General features: G+C 41.7%; 1 pseudogene; it reads right to left on the reverse strand.

The window, feature by feature from the left end:
- Positions 1–16,615: 16,615 nt before the first annotated feature.
- Positions 16,616–24,328, reverse strand: part of LOC141054086 (piwi-like protein 1 pseudogene) — an 85,861-nt pseudogene continuing 78,148 nt past the window's right edge.

Consider the following 24,328-nt stretch of genomic DNA (forward strand, 5'->3'; position numbering starts at 1 on the left):
ACCACCCTACCCATGCCCTCCGTTCTGCTGATGACCTAAGGTTAGCATCTTCAATAATCAAAACCTTCCACTCCCGTCTCCAAGACTATACATGTGCTGCGCCAATTCTTTGGAATGCACTTCCCAGGTCAATACAATTAGTCCCCAATCCCTACAATTTTAATCGTGCCCTGAAAATGCATTTATTCAGACTGGCCTATCGCCTCAACACATTAACCTAACACATTAACCTAGCTAACTTACTTCACATCTCTCATATCCACCCTGTCTCACAACCCTAAACAGCTCTTCAACACTTTCAATTCTCTACTCCGTCCCACAGCACCTCCTCCCCCTCCTCTCATTTCTGCTGAAGACTTTGCCTCCATCTTTAACCCCTTCCTGACATCCGACATACTATCCCGTCCATGGTACCCGGGCCCGTATGATCACCACGTGGGCGCCGCTGATCGCGGTAGACGTACTATCCCGTCCACGGTCATACGGGCCCGGGTACCATGGACGGGATAGTACGTCGGATGTCAGGAAGGGGTTAAAGATGGAGGCAAAGTCTTCAGCAGAAATGAGAGGAGGGGGAGGAGGTGCTGTGGGACGGAGTAGAGAATTGAAAGTGTTGAAGAGCTGTTTAGGGTTGTGAGACAGGGTGGATATGAGAGATGTGAAGTAAGTTAGCTAGGTTAATGTGTTAGGTTAATGTGTTGAGGCGATAGGCCTGTCTGAATAAATGCATTTTCAGGGCACGATTAAAATTGTAGGGATTGGGGACTAATTGTATTGACCTGGGAAGTGCATTCCAAAGAATTGGCGCAGCACATGTATAGTCTTGGAGACGGGAGTGGGAGGTTTTGATTATTGAAGATGCTAACCTTAGGTCATCAGCAGAACGGAGGGCATGGGTAGGGTGGTAGTCCGAAACGAGGGAGGAGATGTAGGTGGTGCTGAGCCATGGAGTGCTTTGTGGGTGAGGGTAATAAGTTTCTGTGAAGCACTGGGGGGGTCAAAGTGCTCACCACACATCTAGATAAGTTCCTTGGGGGGTCTAGTTTACAAAATGGTGTCATTTGTGGGGGGTTTCCACTGTTTAGGTACATTAGGGGCTCTCCAAAGGCAACATGACACCCGCAGACCATTCCATCAAAGTCTGCATTCCAAAACGTCACTACTTCCCTTCCGAGCCCCGATGTGTGCCCATACAGTAGTTTTCTCCCACATATGGGGTATCAGCATACTTAGGACAAATTGGACAACAACTTTTGGGGTCCAATTTCTCCTGGTAACCTTGGGAAAATAAAAAAATGGTGACTAAAAGATCATGTTTGTGGAAAAAATACGAATTTTTTATTTTCACGCCCGGGCGTTGTAAACTTCTGTGAAGCACTGGGGGGGTCAAAGTGCTCACCACACATCTAGATAAGTTCCTTGGGGGGTCTAGTTTACAAAATGGTGTCATTTGTGGGGGGTTTCCACTGTTTAGGTACATTAGGGGCTCTCCAAAGGCAACATGACACCCGCAGACCATTCCATCAAAGTCTGCATTCCAAAACGTCACTACTTCCCTTCCGAGCCCCGACGTGTGCCCATACAGTAGTTTTCTCCCACGTATGGGGTATCAGCATACTCAGGACAAATTGGACAACAACTTTTGGGGTCCAATTTCTCCTGGTACCCTTGGGAAAATAAAAAAATGGTGACTAAAAGATCATGTTTGTGGAAAAAATACGAATTTTTTATTTTCACGCCCGGGTGTTGTAAACTTCTGTGAAGCACTGGGGGGGTCAAAGTGCTCACCACAATCTAGATAAGTTCCTTAGGGGGTCTAGTTTCCAAAATGTTGTCATTTGTGGGGGGTTCCACTGTTTTGGTACATCAGGAGTTTTCCAAACGCGACATGGTGTCCGATCTCAATTCCAGCCAAAAACGTCAAATGGCGCTGCTTCCCTTCCGAGCTCTGCCATGCGCCCAAATAGTGGTTTACCCCCACATGTCGGGTATCAGCGTACTCAGGACAAATTGCACAATAACTTTTAGGGTCCTGTTACCCTTGGAAAAATAAGAATTGAGGGTGAAAAGATCATTTTTGTGGAAAAAATATGATTTTTTAATTGTATGGCTTTATGTTATAAACTTCTTTGAAGCCCATGGGGGTTCAAAGTTCTCACCACACATCTAGATAAGTTCCTTAGGGGGTCTAGTTTCCAAAATGGTGTCATTTGTGGGGGGTTTCCACTGTTTTGGTACATCAGGAGTTTTCCAAACGCGACATGGTGTCCGATCTCAATTCCAGCCAAAAACGTCAAATGGCACTGCTTCCCTTCCGAGCTCTGCCATGCGCCCAAATAGTGGTTTACACCCACATGTGGGGTATCAGCGTACTCAGGACAAATTGCACAATAACTTTTAGGGTCCTGTTACCCTTGGGAAAATAAAAATTGGGGTGAAAAGATCATTTTTGTGGAAAAAATATGATTTTTTAATTGTACCGCTGTACGTTATAAACTTCTGTAAAGCCCTTGTGGGTTCAAAGTTCTCACCACATATCTAGATAAGTTCCTTGGGGGGTCTAGTTTCCAAAATGGGGTCACTTGTAGGGGGTTTCCACTGTTTAGGTACATCAGGGACTCTCCAAACGTGACATGGCGTCCAATCTGAATTCCAGCCAATTTTGCATTGAAAAAGTCAAACGGCGCTCCTTCCATTCTGAGCTCTGCCATGCGCCGAAACAGTCGTTCCCCCCCACATATCAGGTATCTGCGTACTCAGGACAAATTGCACAATAACTTTTGCAGTTCAATTTCTCCTATTACCCTTGGTAAAATAAAAAAAATTGAACCTGAAGTATTTTTTTTATGAAAAAAAGTTAGATGTTCATTTTTTTTTAAATATTCAAAAAAATTCCTGTGATGCACCTAAAGGGTTAATAAACTTCTTGAATGTGGTTTTGAGCACCTTAAGGGGTGCAGTTTTTAGAATGGTGTCACTTTTGGGTATTTTCTATCATATAGACCCCTCAAAGTGGCTTCAAATGTGATGTGGTCCTAAAAATAAAATGGTGTTGTAAAAATGAGAAATCGCTGGTCAACTTTTAACCCTTATAACTTCCTAATAAAAAAAAATTTTGGTTCCAAAATTGTGCTGATGTAAAGTAAACATGTGGGAAATGTTAGTTATCAAGTTTTTTGTGTGCCGTATCTCTATGATTTAAGGGCAAAAAAATTCAAAGTTGGAAAATTGCGAAATTTTCAAAATTTTCGCCAAATTTCCATTTTTCTCACAAATAAACGAAAGTTATTTGAATGAAATTTTACCACTAACATGAAGTACAATATGTCATGAGAATACAATGTCAGAATCACCGGAATCCATGGAAGCGTTCCAGAGTTATGACCTCATAAAGGTACAGTGGTCAGAATTGTAAAAATTGGCCCGGTCATGAATGTGCAAACCACCCTTGGGGGTGAAGGGGTTAAGCAGAGGATCGACAAGATCAGACAAAACTTTGGCCTGCAGCCCCCAATGCCCCTCTTAGCTGCTCAGCCCTGTTCTGCAAAAGCCAGCTTCTCCACCATGACAGATCAGCTCTCCACCCTTCTGTCAAGATCACACCTCACCACTTGTGCCCTTGACCCACTCCTGTCTCAGCTCATCCCTAACTTGGCCACCTTTCACTTACAAATGGTGTCTTTCCCTCATCCTTCAAACATGCCTAAATCACACCCATCCTCAAAAAGCCTCATTCTCTGACTCTCATAGGTTATCATGTTGCAGAGCAAAACAAAAATAGAAGCTGGAATGGAGGTCTATCCTCTTTAACAAGTTCTGCTTTCGTTTAGGATGCATTGATACCTGGAAATTGGTCTGTAGACCACATGTGCAATGCCATTAATTGGCTTTCATGAAGAAATGTCAGATCGGTCTTACTGCTGGGATTAGGGAGTAGAGTAGGTAGCCATACCCCTTAAGTCTCTATTGCAGTTACAATAGCAGCTCAGAGTTACATTGAGTTGATCGTGGAATCTGTGGTATAGCCACTTCTCAAAAGAGTCACAGGAGCCATTTGTCAACATGGAATTGTCAAACCGCATGTTGCTTGTGCCTCTGTGAGCAGCTAGTCTGGCTTTAATATGCAGCCATAGCCTTACTTGTCTCCCATTGAGCACATCTGTGACATCATTGGTCAGCATTTGCAGAGGGCAAAGAGAACTGCTAGTGTAATGCTGCTGCAGTACAGTACAGCGCAACCACCACCAGGAGGTGCTGGTGAGGGAAGAGAGGTTGAACACAGTGTAGCACCACTGAGCAGCAGCACAGGCACCACCTGGTAGCAAAAGAGGGGTCAGACATGCCGAGCCAGAAACAGAGAGGGAGCGAAGTACCAGAGGTCACAGCAATATACATGGTCAGAAAAAAGCCAGAGGTCAGAGCCAAACGGGAGCAGAGATAACAGAAACGAGAGAAAGTCAAACATTTCAGAAGACAAGCCGGTTCACATACCAAGAGGTCCAAGTACAGGGAGCGAACACTAAGTCAAGCGGGGTGGCAGGAATGGGAAGTCACGGGATCAGAGTAAATGGGCAGAGGACAAAATATGGTATCAAGAGGTCAGCTGCTCTAGCCTGGGAGCATGAACTCTCACTGACATTGGTCTGCAGGCCACAGCAGACTGAAATAGCCACACAGAACCCAAAACAAAGCAGAGACGGATAACCCCTGCATGACCAGACCGGGGAGAGATTATCAAGAAACAAACCTCGGCCTGGATCATGACAGCTAGCAGCAGATTTTGATTATATGCATTCCTGTCATGAGGGTGTCATGTACCTCTTCTTATATAAACTGGTCAGACCTTTCTGTCCCTGCTGGTGAAAGATTTGTCTTCCTGTGCTGTGTGCTAAAGCTGGAGTGGTTGGAGTAAGGTTATTGTAAAAGTGTTCTGTGGTTTGTTGTAGTTTGCGTGTGTTTATCTCCTGGTACCTGTTCCCAGCTGGCAAGGGAATTTTGCTCACAGTTCTGTAGATGGACCACTGACACTCAGTGGAACAATCCTGCTCTTAGGAGTTAGTTTTGTCAGGGCCTATCTGAAAGATTAAATATCACACTAGCACTTTACAAAACTACTGATTCATTGGAGGATGCCATGGCTCTGGCTATATGCATAGATATATGCTTCATTGACTGACCTGCTATGAATCCCCATGGTACTCCATAAAACCGAGATTCTCCCTGCGTATTCAGAAGAAATGATGCAGTTATGGTCTGAGTATGAGACTCCTGTGATTCCCCGTAAAATAGGGTTGTGTTTTTCGTGTGGTCAAAAGGGGTATTTAATTGGGGTCTATTCTTCTTCACCAAAGCACAAAAAAGCTGCCAGAAAACTTCTAACCCCAGGTTGTGTGGAGGATAACAACTTGGGTGTTTATATCTCCTCCACATGTGTATCTCAGATTTTCTTACCCACCAGAAGTGGATATTGGTGTGAAAACTGACAAGATACCTACTCTTGGATAGTCAGGCGGGAGCCCATATGGTAGATGATCAGTTTGTACTGGACCTTGGTTTTCCCTGCAATACCCTAGTGAAACCCATTTCCATATTTGCAATTAACTCTGCACCTCTGAGCCAGGAAAATTTTATGCAAGTAGTGCATAATGTCAACTTGCGCATTTAGGCTCTTCACAGGGAGCTCCTTTCTTGTTATATCTTGGAAAGTCTCCCTATTCCTATTATGTTAGGACTTCCTAGACTAACTATGCATAATCTCGTTAATGACTGACAGACCAGAAAATAGTCAAATTGAGCGATTTCTTCAAGAATAATTGCCTAGATACCCTCATTTTTCCATAATTTGATACCCTCTTTTCTGTCTGATTTTATGGATGTTCTCTTAGAGAAGGGTTGCCAGTAACTGAAAACTCACTGTGTGTATGATTGCCCCATATACTTGCTCCCTGGAGCAAAATTCCCCAAAACTAGATTATGCAATCTGTCTGGCTCTGAAAGGCAGGCCATGAAGGTCCCTGGTCCCATTTAGTTTATTTCTCCCTGTCTCTATCCTCTTCCCTATTTTTGGTTGTGCTTTTGTAAGATAGAGGTTTTCTGTTATTCCTGTTTTGTCTTTGTGTCTTGTTTTCATTACATTTCTGTTCCATACCTCATGTGATGGGGGAGGGGACAGATCAGGGTTAGACAGGAGCATAGCAAGGTCGGAGACTCGGGCCTCTCTCTTTTTAAGAGTACTCCAGGGACAGGGACAGTTAGGTTCCCAGTTCCAGGGACAGTTTGAGGACCCCCTTCCTTACTGAAGACCGCCACAGCTGGACAATTCACTAGTGGCATTCAACATGGTAGAACATTCCTCAGACAACTATTAACCTCATTGATAGGATGCTGAGGTGTGTAAGTGCATGTATTTTTGCATGAGGTGCTCATACTAGATGCTGAAATGTTTTTCAAACTTTTTGGTTTCCATTTTCTAATAATTTGCATATCATCAACATATCTGTCTGTGATTTCTAGCATTTGATGACTTTTCCTTAAGAATGCTGCAATTATATTGTTGAGGAGCATATCTTATGTGCATACAGCATTCTTTGGTGGTGGATGGAGAATTTAAAATTTTTACATATGATGGTAGGAAAAAACAAGAATTCCAATTAGTGATACATTTACTATGCATTGCATCTTGTCTTTTCTTGTCAGTTTTCCCTTGCTGTCACTAGCAGATCACATTACAGTTTAGAGTAGTTGCTAATGACAAATGTGCCCAGAAGATTGGATAGGAAACGTGGAGAAGTAAGGTGATTGAGGTAAATGTAGTTTAGAGTGGTCATATAGGCAGTAAGGATCAATCTAAGCATAGAGACAGTTCCCTGAAGGCTTTACTGGGTTAATTTATAGAGGCCATTAGGCTACTGTTAAGGCCCCGTCACACACAGCGATTGCTGTGTGTGATGGGGATCAGCGACCAGCCCCCCTGCCAGGTATCGCTGTGTGTGGCAACGAGAGACCAGAGATCAGCGACGCTGGACGCTGGTTTCTAATGTAAACATCGGGTATCCATGAGCCGCGGCTCCTGGATACCCGCTGTTTACCTTGGAAACCGGCGTGCACGCTGGTTTCCAAGGTAAACCGCAGGTATCCAGGAGTCGCACGGCTCTTAGACACCCAATGCTTACCTTGGAAACTAGCAAGAACACCAGTTTCCAAGGTAAACAGCGGGTATCCAGGAGCCGCGGCTCCTGGATACCCGATGTTTACATTCGAAACCAGCGTCCAGTGTCACTGGTCCTGATCACCGGAGGGACTGTCTTGTGACAGCACACCAGCGATCAGCCTAACGATGTCCCAGCGATCCCATCATGTCGGATCGTTGGTGGGATCGCTGGGACATCATTATGTGTAACGGGGCCTTTAGTTTTAAAAAATAATGTATTTTGAAATATACTTTAGCCAGGAGTGCCAGAGCCTTCCATCGCTTTCCACATAGCTGCAGTAACATTTTTTTCACAACTTTCTTGTCTACGCATTCTGACTAGGACAGTATAGGGAATGTGACAGTGTGAGACCATCTCTTTCACTATGCTGGTACCTAATCACTGGCACATATTGTCAAAAGGGATCCAGTTTTTTCTGCCTTCAGCTTCATAATAGAGGTCTTATCTATGATAATCCTGTTTGTAATGATAATAAGATGACTGCTGAAGAGAGATATCTATTATCTACATCATAATGACAATTTAGTGGCATGGAAAGTTAATAATATATGCAGAAAAAAGACGAAGTAAAGGCCCTGTCACACATAGCGATGCACCAGCGATCCCGACAACAATATTACTTTGTCAGGATCGCTGGTGTGTCGCTACATGATCGCTGGTGAGCTGCAAAACAGGCAGCTTCACCAGCGATCAGCACCAGTGACACATGGGTAACAAGCGACACATGTAGCTTAGTTACCCACTGTGTACCTTAGTTACCAGCGCGTTGGTGCAGGGAGCTGGTAACCAAGGTACACATCGGGTTTCTAAGCGGCATGCGGCACTTAGAAACCCGATGTGTACCTTGGTTACCAGCTCCCTGCACCAGCGCACTGGTAACTAAGGTACACATTGGGTTTCTAAGTGCTGCGCGCCACTTAGAAACCCGATGTTTACCTTAATTACCAGTGGCAGCTCGCTGATCGCTGGTCTCCCGCCTGTCACACGCAATGCGTGCTGGCCAGCGGGAGACCAGCGATCAAAAAAATGTCCTGGTCATTCCAGCATGATCAGCGATACCCGGCAGGGGGGCCGGTCGCTGAGAAGTGTCACACACAGCGATCTCGCTGGTGACATCGCTGTTGCGTCACGAAACTTGTGACTCAGCAGCGATCTCACTAGCAAGATGTGTGACGGGGGATTTAGAGTGCCACAAAAGAAAAAGAAAATCCTAGTGCAAAGCCCCCCAGGCAAATAACAAACCTCAACTGTAGAATTCCAAAAATCAGAGGCAGTTCACCATTCCTAGTGAATAAAGAGCTAGCATATTTTTTGGACTATACAGTAATACGCACCGGACCATAAAACGCACCCCAAATTTTCAGAAGGAAAATGGGGGAAAGAAATTAATGCATGAAATGGGGATCCGTGTTACAGTCCTGAATTCATCTTACCCGGGGGGGGGATCGGCAGCGCTGGTGGCAGCAGGAGTTGGGTGATTCTTCCGGTGGTCCGACGCTGAAGGGCAATGATCTCACTCCCATCCCAAGCTGGTGCTGCTGGTGCAGCAGGTTCAGCAGTGCTCAGTCATGCGAGGGGCTCTGGCAACATTTTTTGAAAGCCCAGAGCCCCTGCACTTCTATTGCTTTGATGTTGAGGCATCAGGGAAAACAGCTGCTGGAAGAGGCACATGCGCAGATTGAGATCTCGGCAATTAGATCTCATCCCGAGATCTGGCAAGAAAATATCTTGGAGCCGAGACCTCACTCTGCGCATGCGCCACCTGCGGTAGCCATTTTCCTGGAGGAAAAATTGATTTGCCAGGCACAGATTGAGATCTTGGCAATGAGATCTCGTCTTGAGATCTTGGGAGACGAGATCTCAGGAGACGTGATCTCGGAGCCGAAATCTCAATCTGCACATGCGCCGCTTCCGGTGGCTATTTTTCCTGGGGCCACAGCATCGAGACAATAGAACTGCGGGGGCTCCGGGCTTTTACATAATGTCACTGAAGCCCCCCGCAGCACCAAGTGAGTGAGATCATTGCATTGTGGCATCGGACCACCGGAAGAACTGCCCGACTCCTGCTGCCACCATGTTAAATGTAAGTGCATTCCGACTATAAGACACACACCTGTTTTCCATCCAAATTTTTTGGGAAAAAGTGCATTTTATAGTCCGAAAAACATGGTGTTTTATTTAGCCCATTGTGGCGGCATTTCAGTCCAAGAAGATGTGAACCTTTTTCACATCTTTTTGGACCGAAATGTCACCACAATGGTCTAAATAAAATAGCTTCTTTCACCAGGAATGGTGTGCTGCCTCTGCTTTTTGAATTTCTATAGTTAAATATGTAGTTATATATACAGTGAAGGAAATAAGTATTTGATCCCTTGCTCATTTTGTAAGTTTACCCACTGACAAAAACATGAACAGCCTATAATTTTATGGGTAGGTTAATTTTAACATTGAGAGATAGAATATCAAAAATAAAATCCAGAAAGTCACATCGCATAAATTATGTGAATTTATTTGCATTTTGCAGCGAGAAATAAGTATTTGATCCCCTACCAACCATTAAGATTTCTGGCTCCTACAGCCCAGTTTGATGCTCCTAATCAACTCGATACCTGCATTCAATACAGCTGTCTTACATAGTCACCTTTATGAAAGACACCTGTCTACAGACTCAATTAATCAGTCAGACTCTAACCTCTACAACATGGGCAAGACCAAAGAGCTTTCAAAGGCTGTCAGGGACAAGACCATAGACCTGTACAAAGCTGGAATGGGCTACAAAATCATAAGTATGATGCTGGGTTAGAAGGAGACAACTGTTGGTGCAATAGTAAGAAAATGGAAGAAATACAAAATGCCTGTCAATCGACATCGATCTGGGGCACCATGCAAAATCTCACCTCATGGGGCATCTTTGATCATGAGGAAAGTGTGAGATCAACCTAAAGCTACACAGAGGGGAAATTGTTAATGAGCTCAAGGCAACTAGGACCACAGTCACCAAGAAAACCATTGGTAACACAATACACCTTAAAGGTTTAAAATCCTGCAGTGCCCACAAGGGCCCGCTGCTCAAGAAGGCACATGTGCAGGCCCTTCTGAAGTTTGCCAATGAACACCTGAATGATTGCGTGAGTGATTGTGAGAAGGTGCTGTGCTCAGATGAGACAAAAATTGAGCTCCTTGGTGTTAGGCTGGCAGAATGCACCAAATAATAAAATGATAATGAGGTGCATTCGCAGCCTGGGGTCCACCGTGCAGAGATGGTATACTGCTGCTAAGTAATGGCAGAGTTCTACCTGAACACCGGCGGGTAACTACTGACCCGGTGCTTATAGGAGCGAACTCTGTTACTTCAGAGTTGCTGGAAGTAAAGCCAGAGCCTGTTAACTTCACAGAACTCGGCTGGGAAAGCACTGCTATATGGTCACAAGACCCTGCCCCAGAGAAAAGGGAAATGGTCCCTCCAGACCAGCAGCGTTTGGCACTGCAATTGCGGTTAGAAAGCAACGCGCAAGTGTGCATGGCGCCTCTCTGGCATGCACCACTAATCTCCCAGGCTTGGACTAAACAGTGCACAACTTGCGCCTGGCGCTGCACTGGCGGTTGTTGACTTAGTGTGGAACGGTAGTGCTCTATACAGGATGACACCACCGTACGCTAGTGTGATAGTGCTAGGAGCACTGTGGCAGAAGCATAGCCACCTGTTGGCGCTGACTCAAATACCCTAACTCATGCATATGAAAGGAGGGGGTAATTTAATGGCCAAGTGGCCATGCAACTCTTTAATAGCGGCGTCCTTCCGGGATCTTCCCAGCGGACCAAGGGACCAATCAGAGCAGCAATGGGACCTGCGCATGTGACTTCTGACCTCCAATGAGAGGTCGTCCCACGGGCATGCTCAGTAGGCAAAATACAGGGCTTAGTCCCTGGAGCGTCTGCTTGCTGCTGACTCAAGCATGGTGTTACAGCAAAGCCTGAAGAAGCAACCAGATGCCTAGGAATTAGCGTGGGCAAGACGCCTGGACCGATGTCTCTGCTGAGGAATGGGAGACCGCAGAGGACATGGCTTGAGATTCCCCCTTTGCAGTGGGGGAAACTCAACGCCTAACACTTGGCATTAACTGAACTCGCCGTGTTTGGAGGAAGAGAAATACTGCCTATAACCCAAAAGAACACCATCCCCACTGTCAAGCATGGTGGTGGAAACTTTATGTTTTGGGGGTGTTTCTTCTAAGGGCACAGGACTACACTGCATCAATGGGAGAATGGATTAAATCATGTAACGTAAAATCTTGAGTGACAACCTCCTTCCCTCCACCAGGACATTAAAAATGCATCATGGCAGGGTCTTCCAGCAAGACAATCACCCAAAACATACAGCCAAGGCAATAAAGGAGTGGCTTGAAAAAGGCACATTAAGGTCATGGAGTGGCCTAGCCAGTCTCCAGACCTTAATCTCATAGAAAACTTATGGAGGGAGTTCAAGCTGTGAGTTGCCAAGGGAGAGTCTCAAAATCTTAATGATTTAGAGATCATCTGCAAAGAGGAGTTGTCCAAAATTTCTCCTGACATGTGCTCAAACCTCATCATCAACTACAAAAAAGACTGACTGTTGTGCTTGCCAAGAAGGTTTTTGCCACCAAGTATTAAGTCTCGTTTGCCAGATGGATCACATACTTATTTCTATTCCCTTTTAAAGTACTAGAAGCCCTTATAACTTTGTGGAGTTATCCAGCCTGTGATCTTAATTTCTTATACTTAATAGCAAGCGACATTTGCCATGAAAGAAGCAAAGTGGTGGTAAGAGCAGAACAATTTCCCTGCAAGCAAATGTGGATTGGAAAATGACTTAAATGGATTATTTCACCACTGTAATCATGGTAAAATAGGAAGTAAATTAACAGCATAAACATTTTAATAGTGCCCTCACAGAGACTGAGTTTTTCTACTTGAATAAATGAGTTAAAGAGGGTCGGGGAGTTTTTATTTCAGGACTTTGTGTGTTTATTTCAATTAAAATACTTTACACTGTCTGTGTCTTTATTAAATTTGACTACAGGTAAAGTAATGGGGGTGTCTTATAGAAGACTCTCCATTTCTAACCTCTGGACTTGATGTCAGCGGCCATAAAACAGCTGACATCAACTCCACAACTATTACCCCACTTGTTACTGCACCAGGGCAAGTGGGAAGAGCAGAGGCTAAGCTCCAGAATTGGCACATCTAATTGATGCGCCATTTCTGGGTCGGCTGAATGTTGATGTTTTTAGTCTAGGAGGGGGCCAATATCCATGGCCCCTTCCTAGGCTATTAATAGTAGCCCCTAGCTGTTTGTTTAGCATTTTCTAGTTAGTAAATCTTGGGGGACCCCATATCATTTTTTTGGGGGGTCTCTCCTATAATAACCAGTAAAGGCTAAGCAAACAGCTGTGAGTTGATATTAATAGCCTAGGAACCTTTATGGCTATTAGCCCCTTCCCAGAATATTAACATCATCCTCTAGCTGTCGGCATTTCCCTCATCTGGTTATGAAAATTAAGGAGGACCCAAACACCATTTTCTTCATTGATTTATTTAAGAAATAAATACAAGTACAGAAAAATAAGCACACAAAGCACTGATTAGAAATCACACTGACATATTTCTTACTGTGTATCTATCTATAAAGAAATATAACAAAATACCTGACCAGCACCTCTTAAGTGTGAACAGATGCAAGGTGCGATGACTGCATTATATAGAAAAAAACAAAAAGAGGCAGAGATGCTTACCTTATAGACAGGCCTCAATACAAATGCACTATCAGGGTGCAGCGGACCCAAGTAAAATGGCAACTGCACAGGTGCAATAATACCTAATGAAACAGCCAGCCTACAATCAGGGATTGGCCGTGTGGCACACCAGTGCAAAAAAAATAATCCGTATGTGGCAATGTTCACACAGGGAATGCAGAGCATATGGTTCACAGCCTCTTAGTAACACCATATAGGGGGGCTGCCCAGTGCTAACTATAATGCATCCCGTGTGAACAGAGGCCACAGTTTACAGAACCATTTGGGCCCAACTGCACCCTGAAAGGATAAAAAGTGCACAAAAACATATCAATATATGTAAGGTATTGGTTAATATTATGGCCATAATATTATAGTTCTCCAATCTCCAATTCAGCACAAACATTGCACATTGGGATTCGTGTTAAGATTCCCAAGCATTTTTCCTCAAAATCAGCAACATTCAGCCAAAGATCAGTAAATGGCTGAGTTTACATTAATGCTTTTGTTAAGACTTTGCATAGAATAGTGATGCTGCATGATGAGCAGGTGGACACAGAAGTCTTGCCTGTTAGAAGTATGGCACGCATGGCTGACTTTATGTTGCGCTGCCTTTCCCGTCACCCTCCTAATCTCAAAATTTTTGGTGACAGTTATTACTGGCTGGTGACACTTCTAGACCCATGCAACAAGGAGAACTTTCAATTTCTTCTTCCAGAGGCATACAGGTGTACTAAAATGGTGCAGTACCAGAAGACCCTTGTTGCGGAATTATTAAAAAAATCCCATCTGAAAACGCTGGTGGCAGAGGTCACAGTTCATTGGACAGCCAAGTAGTACAGGCAAGAGAGACACAACTCCAATCCATCAGAGTCAGGGAACATTTGCAAAGTGCTGAGAGAGTTTTCTCAGATCCTCCCATCACAGTGGCCCTGAGGCGCAGGGTACTGTCACAAGGAATTAAAAGTTTTGGAAGATGCTGAGGGAGTACCTTGCTGACCGTACCAACGTCCTTCATGATTCTTCTGTGCCTTATAATTATAAGGTATCAAAGCTGGACACATGGCTTGAACTGTCTCTCTACACCTTGGAGGTCCTGGCCTGCCCTGCTGCTAGCGTTTTGTCAGAGCGGGAATTTAGTGCCACTGGTGGAATTATAACTGATAAGCGCATCCACCTGTAAACTGAAAATGCTGACTCTTATAAAAATGAAAAGGGGCTGGTTTGGGCCAGACTTCTCTACACCACCTAATGATAACAGCAAAACATAACCTCAAATCCAGCATCTTTTTTGGGAGGTACTGTATATTTCCATGTACCTCTTCACAGCCACACATGGGTTTACACTTCCTGATTTTGGCTATTTGCTGTTATTCTCCTCCTTCTCCTCATCCTCATCATAAACCACCACTAGATCACCATGGTGACCATGGTCCATGATGCAACAGCCACGTTAATGTGTTAAATGGTGTTTTTGATGCCCTTAAAAAAATTGTTTACACATTATGTTGATGTGTACCCCCCAGGGGGAAACGTTTGTCAGCCCATACACTTAGTGTATGGGCATTACAACTATAGGAGACCCACTCCTTTAAATTGGATAAAGATTTTTAGGAGGCCATACTCCACGTCTCTTCCGACACCACCACTAGATCACCAGGGTGAATGTGTTCCGTGATGCAACAGCCACGGTATTGTGTTAAAGATTGTTTTGGATGCCTTTAAAAAAATGTTTACACATGATGCTGATGTGTACCCCCCAGGGGACAATGCTTGTCAACCCATACACCTAGTGTATGGGAATTACAAGTATAGGAGACCCACTCCTTTAATTTGGGTAAAGACTAGTAATGAGCAAGTGTACTCGTTGCTCGGGTTTCCCGAGCATGCTCAGGTGATCTCCGAGTATTTTGTCATGCTCGGAGATTTAGTGTTTGTCGACGCACCTGCATGATTTACAGCTGCTAGCCAGCCTGAATACATGTGGGAATTTCTTAACAAACAGGCAAACCTAACATGTATTCAGGCTGGTTAGCAGCCTTAAATCATGCAGCTGCATACACAAATACTAAATCTTCGAGCACCCAAAATACTCGGAGATCACCTGAGCATGCTCAGGAAAACCCGAGCAATGAGTATACTCGCTCATCACTAGTAAAGATTTTTAGGAGGCCATCCTCCATGTCTCTCTCGATACCATCACTAGATCACCAGGGTGAACGTGTTCCATAATGCAACAGCAACATTATTGTTTTCAAAGGGGTGTTTTTCGTGTCAGCAGAGTTCACCAATCTTTTCTTGTGGCCCCCCTCCCAATGAGGAGCCCAAATAAATATAAATTTAAAAAAATTATAGGGTTGTACAGGAAGAGCAAATAGATAGTTGTGATATGGCACTGCGCCCTGCCTACACTCAAGATTTTTTTTTATTACCAGCATTAGATACAAATTTGTAGATGCAGATGAAGTTGATATAAAACCACAATCTGTGTCCTCCCAGCATTCCTCTGTAAAAATCTCAGTATTTAAATACATCCAAATAAAAAGGCCTACTAATAATGGCACTTCAAACTCAAATACATCAGACCAGACAAAGAAGTTCAGCCATAAAATTACAATTTTATTAAACCATTGTGTACAACCGATAAAAAGCATATAAAAGGAGATGCAAATCCATACACCAAACAAGGAAGTATGCAAATATTAATCCTATTATGGATTATCCTATCCTATTTCACATAGTAGTAGGCAGTAATGGGTCTCAGTCTAACTAGTGTGAGCAATGGTTGTCCTTGGGATAACGCTATACAAGGTTGTATGTTTCCTCTAATGCATCATGCTCTTTCATGTACCTGCTTATCAGTGTGGGGTTAACATGGTGATTGTTCTTACAACACACCCAAACTTCAGTGAGAACAACAATTGCTCACACTAGTTAGACTGAGACCCATTACTGCCTACAACTATGTGAAATACGTTTTTTTATCTTTGGAAATGCCTGTGTCTACATAATATGTATTTTGCCAATTTTGTGGCCTAACTGCTTTTGATTAGCACATGGTAGATGGCGTGTCAGCCACAATGGTTTGGGTAAAATGTTAAGTTAGGACAGTCACACACTAAGTATTACATACAGTGCATGTATATTACTATTACTTTCATCCTGATTTTTGCATATTGAGGACTTAACATGTACTCTGCAGGATATGCTGTATGGGTGGTCACCAATTAGGCATTTATGATTTTGATCTCCCTGCTGTGTACATTTTTCCATAATAGGATTAATATTTGCATACTTCCTTGTTTGGTGTATGGATTGGCATCTCCTTTTATATGCTTTTTATCGGTTGTACACAATTGTTTAATAAAATTGTAATTTTATGGCTGAACTTCTTTGTCTGGTCTGATGTATATCTCAATATTTAGATCACTATTAGCATGATCTATTTTCCTTCAGCATTTCTCTGTATTCCGATCACAGATAGTAGAACATGTTTCAGCCGCAGAGCAATAAGTATTGCCTACGATTGCAAAGTTCTGAATGACATTTTCACGGTGTGAAACATTAATTTGGCATAAAAATTTTATTTGCCTAGAACACAGTCGGTGGACACTTAATTATTCCCCTCATAATTTACTGAAATATGCAGGTCTTCATATCCATGTGCAGAAATCCAGATATTAAAACTACAAAACAACAAAGATTAACTTTTAAGTAGAAACAGATTATTGAAGAAATTTAAATAAGTTACTCAACATTTAGCCTCCCTTGACATAACAGTCGAACTATAATCGTGCTGTATCAGAGTACTAGAGCAAGGCGAAAACGGAAATTCTTGATGCAATAACGCAACTGCCCCACAACAAATGTGAACTTTAATACAATGCTAGGAACAGGATTGATTGTCCAGTGTCTGATGCCAGCCTCCTTCAAACATCAACCACCTGATGGTGATCAGCGCTAAACAAAACCCAAGTAGCAAAATTAAGGGTTTTTTTAAGGCGTCTCTGGCCCATATGTGAATTGGGAATCACTCTTATTACAATCTCCAATTTGTGGTGGTCTCCTCAGAACTTAAACTTTAATGCAGTTGGTTGGATGAATGCTGATGACCCTGAGGATTTAAAGAGCACTTTAAGATAGTATCAGAATCAATTTCAGAGGATGGATTTGAAACAACACTGGAGGAGGTTGTGTTTATTGTAAATTCACCTTCCTTCTTTGATTGAATGTCACTTAATCTAAGAAGGATGGGCTGGTCGGATGTTATCAAATTTTGCTGTCTTTTAGGAAAAATGCTCGGGAAACTGAACATGAATATGAATGTGCTGCATTTGTGCCGAATTTGAGATTGGCAAATGTTTTCTGAACAAGTTGGCTCATCTCTAATTATGGCATCATCAGTGCTGGCCATGTTGGTAGAATATTCAAAGCAGCGCAACATGGCACACACATCCTGCAAGAAGGCCCACTCATACATGGTGAAGGGATGTTTCGCTGAGCAACTCGTGCGTGCTGCAGCTGAAACTCCACTATTAGATGTTGCTACTTGCGCAGTCTCTTCAGGCTGATTTGTCACAGAGAACCACACAGACAGTGCATGAGGAATAGAATTGTGGAGTAACCCATGACTCGGCGTTTATACAGGCAGAGTCACATGGTGCACCAGCCAAACACATCCATTACCTGGCTGCGGAAGTGCCCACAGCCTAAAATCTTGTTGATTGCCTGCACAGCAGAGTTTCAACAAGCTTGCGAATCCAAACTTTATAAGAAAAAGTCTGTGCTTGTGTACAGATGTGTCCAGTGCGAACCCCAAACTTTAAAGTTCAGGTTCGCTCATCCCTAAGGGCGGTTTCAAACTTCATGATATTTCCAGTAGTGGAAAAACTGGTACCGGAGATATCAGTGTCCGTGTGTGTAGTATGTGTGACACATATGTGGCATCCGTGTGCCGCACCAGGACCACACAGACGGCCGCTAGAGCACTACTATAAGTGCTGTCCCCCGGCGACTGGTGCTGAAGCCGGCTTTCATTCATTCTAACCTGCTCTGCCGTGATCAGCATGAGCAGAGGACAATGATTAAATGAGAAACTGACCTGCTGTGACCTCTGGACCATGGGAGAATGCAAGAGATGAGGTCATTGGAGCAGAGCTTGAACTGCCTTGACCTCATCACTTTTTTTCCCATGGTTCTGAGGTCACAAAAGTTCAGGCCGGCAGCGAGCACAGACTTAGTGACGTCACTGCTAGTTATTGAGCCTGTGCCCACTGCTTCTCATTCATTCCCCAGTAGTTTACAGCTGGAGCGCTCGAATTAGCACGGCTCCGGCTGTAAACTTATTATCCCTCAGATATGGATTACGGCGAGAGACTGAACGCTGAACAGGGTAAAAAAGAAAATTTTTTCAGCTCACCCCAAAGAAGACAGCTATAAGTTCGATCGGTGCACGGAATGTGGAAACAGGATCCCTCTGCAGCAAAGCGTAATATGAAGAAAAAATTCCAGCATCCAAATCAGTAATTAGATTAAAAAAAATTTTTTATTCCTTTATTCCAAAATTTAAAAAAATCATAAGATTCTCCATCATGATAAGAGACGCATCAGGACGTGTAGTTGGACGCGTTTCGGACAAAAAACCAGTCCTTATTCTAAGACAACACATAATACATCTGAACACATGCTTTTAAAGGGAAACAAAGGAAGTCAAGGAACAATCATGACTAAACATAGCCAGCTGATTAATAGGAGGTAGTAAGTCACAATCACACTTACAAAACACTCAAAATCTCACTCCTAATATTCATACCCGTTGGAACTCTGCTTTGTAACAATAACATCCATTTTGCCTCTCGGCGTAGTAATAAATCATTTAAATTTCCACCTACCCTTTTTGTCTGCACCTTCTCTATGGCATTAACCCTAAAGTTGCTGAGATCTCCTTTATGTACATGCAAAAAATGTCGAGACGCAGCAGACAAACTGCGTGTGGTAGTGTGACCTACGTCATAAACGTGCTCGGAAATACGACGTCTCAAGGTGCGTGAAGTATTTCCCACATACTGAATATTACAATCCACGCATGTTATGACATAGATCACACCAGTAGAACCACAGTTCAAAAAAGATTTTATTTTAAATTCCTTTCCATTAACAGAAGATACTATTTTTTCTGTGTTCCACATAAACCTACATAGCCCACAGTTTTTCTGAGCACACTTAAAAGATCCACAAGTGGGTAACCAATTAGTTATACTTGCTGAACTGTCTGAAAAATATTTATTAGCATGTCTATTGACACTAGTATGATCACTTGGAGATACCTTATTAGCAATAGTTTTATTCCTCCTTGAAACAAATCTAATCCCATCCTTCAGTATATTCTTTAATGTATCATCAACATACAAAATAGGGAGGGATTTTTTAATAATATGAACAATCCTGTAGTAGTCAGTACTAAAATTAGTTGAAAAAACAATAGGTGACCGACCCTCTACAGAATTTGATGTTTTTCTGCTTTCCTTCTGCAAATAATCCTCTCTACTTTTTTCATCCGTTCTATGCTTAGCTTTCTGAATGTCTACCTTAGTATAACCCCTCTTTATAAAACGTTTACCAATGATCTCACATTGTTTATCGTATAAATTAGGCGTGGTACATGTTCTTTTTGCTCTTACAAACTCCCCTGTAGGTATATTAGCTATAACATGAAGTGGATGGCAGCTAGATGCGTGTAACAATGAATTGCCTGCCGTAGGTTTTCTAAAAATATCACAATCAATCTTTCTTTCTTCCAAATTTGCCGACAAAAGAATATCCAAAAACGAAATTGTCTTTGCATCAAATTGATATGTGAAACGTATATTGCATGGATTATTATTAATATAGAACATGAAATTCTCAATATTAAATATCATCGTATTTCCGAGCACGTTTATGACGTAGGTCACACTACCACACGCAGTTTGTCTGCTGCTTCTCGACATTTTTTGCATGTACATAAAGGAGATCTCAGCAACTTTAGGGTTAATGCCATAGAGAAGGTGCAGACAAAAAGGGTAGGTGGAAATTTAAATGATTTATTATTACGCCGAGAGGCAAAATGGATGTTATTGTTACAAAGCAGAGTTCCAACGGGTATGAATATTAGGAGTGAGATTTTGAGTGTTTTGTAAGTGTGATTTTGACTTACTACCTCCCATTAATCAACTGGCTATGTTTAGTCATGATTGTTCCTTGACTTCCTGTGTTTCCCTTTAAAAGCATGTGTTCAGATGTATTATGTGTTGTCTTAGAATAAGGACTGGTTTTTTGTCCGAAACACGTCCAACTACACGTCCTGATGCGTCTCTTATCATGATGGAGAATCTTATGATTTTTTTAAATTTTGGAATAAAGGAATAAAAAAAATTTTTTAATCTAATTACTGATTTGGATGCTGGAATTTTTTCTTCATATGAACGCTGAACAGGTATGGTGTATTGATGCTTTATTATTTTTCATTTTATTACAGGAGATATAGGGTGACGCTTGGATTAGGAGAAAAATAAATATGGGAAACTGTGTTATTTGTTTTATTTCATTAAAACACTTTATTCTTGCTGTGTGTCTTTATTTAACCCTTTCACTACTATAGGATTAGTAATGGATAGGTGTCTTATTACAATAGGAAGGTGGCATTAACCCCCCATTACCCCAATTGCCACCGCTACAGGGCAAGGGGGAAGAATCGGGCAAAGCTCCAGAATTGGCACATCTAATAGATGCACCTTTTGTGGGCAACTGGGGGCTGCTGTTTTTAGGCTGGAGGGGCCAATATCCATGACCTCTTACCAGCCTGAGAATAGCAGACCGCACCTGTGAGTTTTGTCGGGTTGGTTACAAAAAAGGGGACCCCACTTCGGGTTTTTCATTCATTCATTCTCTCCTGCTCGCTGGCAGAGCAGGGTAGAATAATGACAGGCACATTCAACACCAGCCACCAGGAAACAGAGGCTTACAGTAGTTTTACTTCCCCAACGGCAGTCCGTGCACATGGAGGACAGTGTGCAGTGCTCTCTGTGTGCACGTGTGCGGCACATTTTGCGACCCGTGTGTCCGTGAGAAAACGAACATGTCTGCGTGTCTTGCACACAGACACACGGTCCATGAAAACACACACACATGTACATAGACCCATTCATTTGAATGGGTCTACATGTGTCAGTGTCTCCGATACGTGAGAAAACTGTGGCCACACGTACCGGAGACATTGACGTGTGAAAGGGGCCTAATTGTGAGAAATGAAAGTTATTTGTTTTATTTGAACAAGCTCTGTGTGATTCCAAAAAAGAGAATTCTATTCTCACTTTATATGTGTTACCCAAGTTAATGATTTACATCAACTGTATCATTTTCTTAAATTGTCGGGGAAAATTAAACTTTAAATCTGAATGATTGTTGGGCAATACTATAATTGTATACATTTTTACAAGACCTAATTTCTGTTTTATCAAAGCCAGCAATGGAAGTTTCAGTTCTAGAAATTAAATTTTTTTTTCTGTAATATGTTTTAATGTAATGTTGGTTCATTCAAATTCTTCAATTATACACTTTTTATGATACCTTTTTTATGTTTATTTTTGTATTTCTTATTGTAAATTTCTTCTTTTTTCCAGGACACTTTGCAGTGTCAGTGCATTTGTTTTTTCAACTTATGCTCTTGCTTTTTATAGTAAACATAGGTTATGGTGAAATGGAACTTTCAAATGTGTTTGAGGCTTTTTAAGGAGATTTTAAAGATTTTGTTCTAAGACACTTTCTTTTCAAGCTAATTTGTAGCTCAAAGATCCTCTTCCTGTATTTCTAAAGGTCTTTCTTTTTATTAAGAAAAAAAACTATTCAAGTGGCAGTTTAATTTCTTTTATGTTAATGTTGAAAATGTCACAATTGATGGGCTTGGTAGAAAGTGAAATTCAGAATATGCAAATTAAGTAAAATGAGTTTCATTGCTTGGTGGAAAATTGATTTGAAACAACTCCAACTCACATCAAAATGTCCACCATAAAATTGATTCTTTCTGCTTTTGAAACGCAAAGGATATTTTTACATTGAATGTTTTTAATGGCTGTTAATGGTCATCAAATTTGATGCCCAGAAAACACTGTGGGAATTGAAATCCGTGAAATCTCATTGTAATAGACTTTATTATTGCGGTTGAAGCTGCACCTTATTCGCTAAAGAATGAGCCTTTCAAATGGCATTAACTAATTTGCAAAGTCTCCTCTCTTGAAGCAAAGAGTTAAAAAAAATTGTATCTATGATTACTCATGCAAGCGATAGCTATTGTTATGAAAGTAAATATTAAAAAAAAATCTGGCAATGATTTATTTTTTGCATTTAAAAAAATAACCATTCTTTTTCATAGACTGTTATTGCAGGGGTAAAATATAACAATAATAAAATTAAACTCAACAATCTATACAATAGTAAAGGTAAAATACTAATACAAAATATTAATAATGAAAACATAACCCTAAACCTACAACCTACCACTACTACTACTTCTACTATTTGTACAAATAATAATAATAATAAGTATTATTAAAACTGTAATGTTTTAGAAAAATATTTGCATGCAACATCTATACCATTTTAATTAAAGTTTTTTTAATATTTGAAACAAAAATAGTAGAGCTTTTGAATATTTGAAAAAAAATGTAAAAGAGACTTGGAAGGATTAATCTGTTCACATGCAGTTTCTTTAAAAGAAACAGCTGTCTTAGTGGGTGGTCATGTGCTTTGCAAGTAGAGACACTGGATCCTTTGCAACTAGATCTTTTAAAATAAAAATAGCAGAACATTTTTTATTGACCACAATCTTTAACTTGGTGAAAATCTACGTACAAAGGACTTCTATTAATGAGTTATCACAATTTTGGTGCACTGAAACGTGAAAGATATCCCAAGTGAAAAGTCCTTTTATTTCTTTTGTTTATTGATTGATTAACCCCTTAGCGACAGAGCCAGTTTGCAGCTTAATGACCAGGCCAATTTTTACAATTCTGACCACTGTCCCTTTATGAGGTTATAACTCTGGAACGCTTTAATGGATCCCGCTGATTCTGAGATAGTTTTTTCATGACATATTGTACTTCATGTTAGTGGTAAAATTTCTTCGATAAGTCTTGTGTTTATTTATGAAAAAAACGGAAATGTGGCGAAAATTTTGAAACTTTTGCAAATTTAAAACTTTAAATTTTTATGCCCTTAAATCAGAGAGATGTGTCACACAAATTTCTTAATAAATAACATTTCCCACGTGTTTACTTTACATCACCACAATTTTGGAAGCCAAATTTTTTTTTGTTAGGAAGTTATAAGGGTTAAAAGTTGACCAGTGATTTCTCATTTTTACAGCAAAATTTACAAAACCATTTTTTTTAGGGACCACATCATATTTAAAGTCATTTTGAGGGGTGTAAATGACAGAAAATACCCAAAAGTGGCACCATTCTAAAAACTAGACCCCTCAAGGTGCTCAAAACCCCTTTCAAGAAGTGTATTAACCCTTTAAGTGCTTCACAGGAACTAAAGCAATGTGGAAGGAAAAAATTAACATTTAACTTTTTTTTGCAAAAATTTAATTTACTTCAGAACCAATTTTTTTTATTTTCACAAGTGTTAAAAGAGAAAATCAACCACAAAATGTGTTGTACAATTTCTCCTGAATACGCCGATACCCCATATGTGGGGGTAAACCACTTTTTCAGCACACGGCAGAGCTCGCAAGGGATGGAGCGCCGTTTGACTTTTTCAACGCAGAATTGGCTGGAATTGAGATCGGATGCCATGTTGCGTTCGGAGAGCCCTTAATGTGACTAAACAGTGGAAACCTCCAACAAGTGACCCCATTTTGGAAACTAGACCCATTAAGGAGCTTATCTAGATGTGTGGTGAGCACTTTGAACCTTCAAGTGCTTCACAGAAGTTTATAACGTAGAGCCGTGAAAATAAGAAATCCATTTTTTTTCCATAAAAATGATATTTTCGCCCCCAAATTTTTATTTTTACAAGGGTAACAGGAGAAATCATACCCCCACAGTTATTGTGCGACTTGTCCTGAGTACGCTGATACCCCTTATGTGGGGGGAACCACTGTTTGGGCGAGCTTGGAAGGGAAGGAGTGCCATTTTGGAATGCAGACTTTGATGGAATGGTCTGTGGGCATCATGTTGCGTTTGCAGAGCCCCTAATGGGCCTAAACAGTGGAAACCTCCAACATGGGACCCCATTTTGGAAACTAGACCCATTAAGGAACTTATGTATATGTGTGGTGAGCACTTTCAACCTTCAAATGCTTCA

This window comes from Dendrobates tinctorius, unplaced genomic scaffold (assembly GCF_039654945.1).
Source record: "Dendrobates tinctorius isolate UK_male_01 unplaced genomic scaffold, ASM3965494v1 ptg000174l, whole genome shotgun sequence".
Lineage (NCBI taxonomy): Eukaryota > Metazoa > Chordata > Amphibia > Anura > Dendrobatidae > Dendrobates > Dendrobates tinctorius.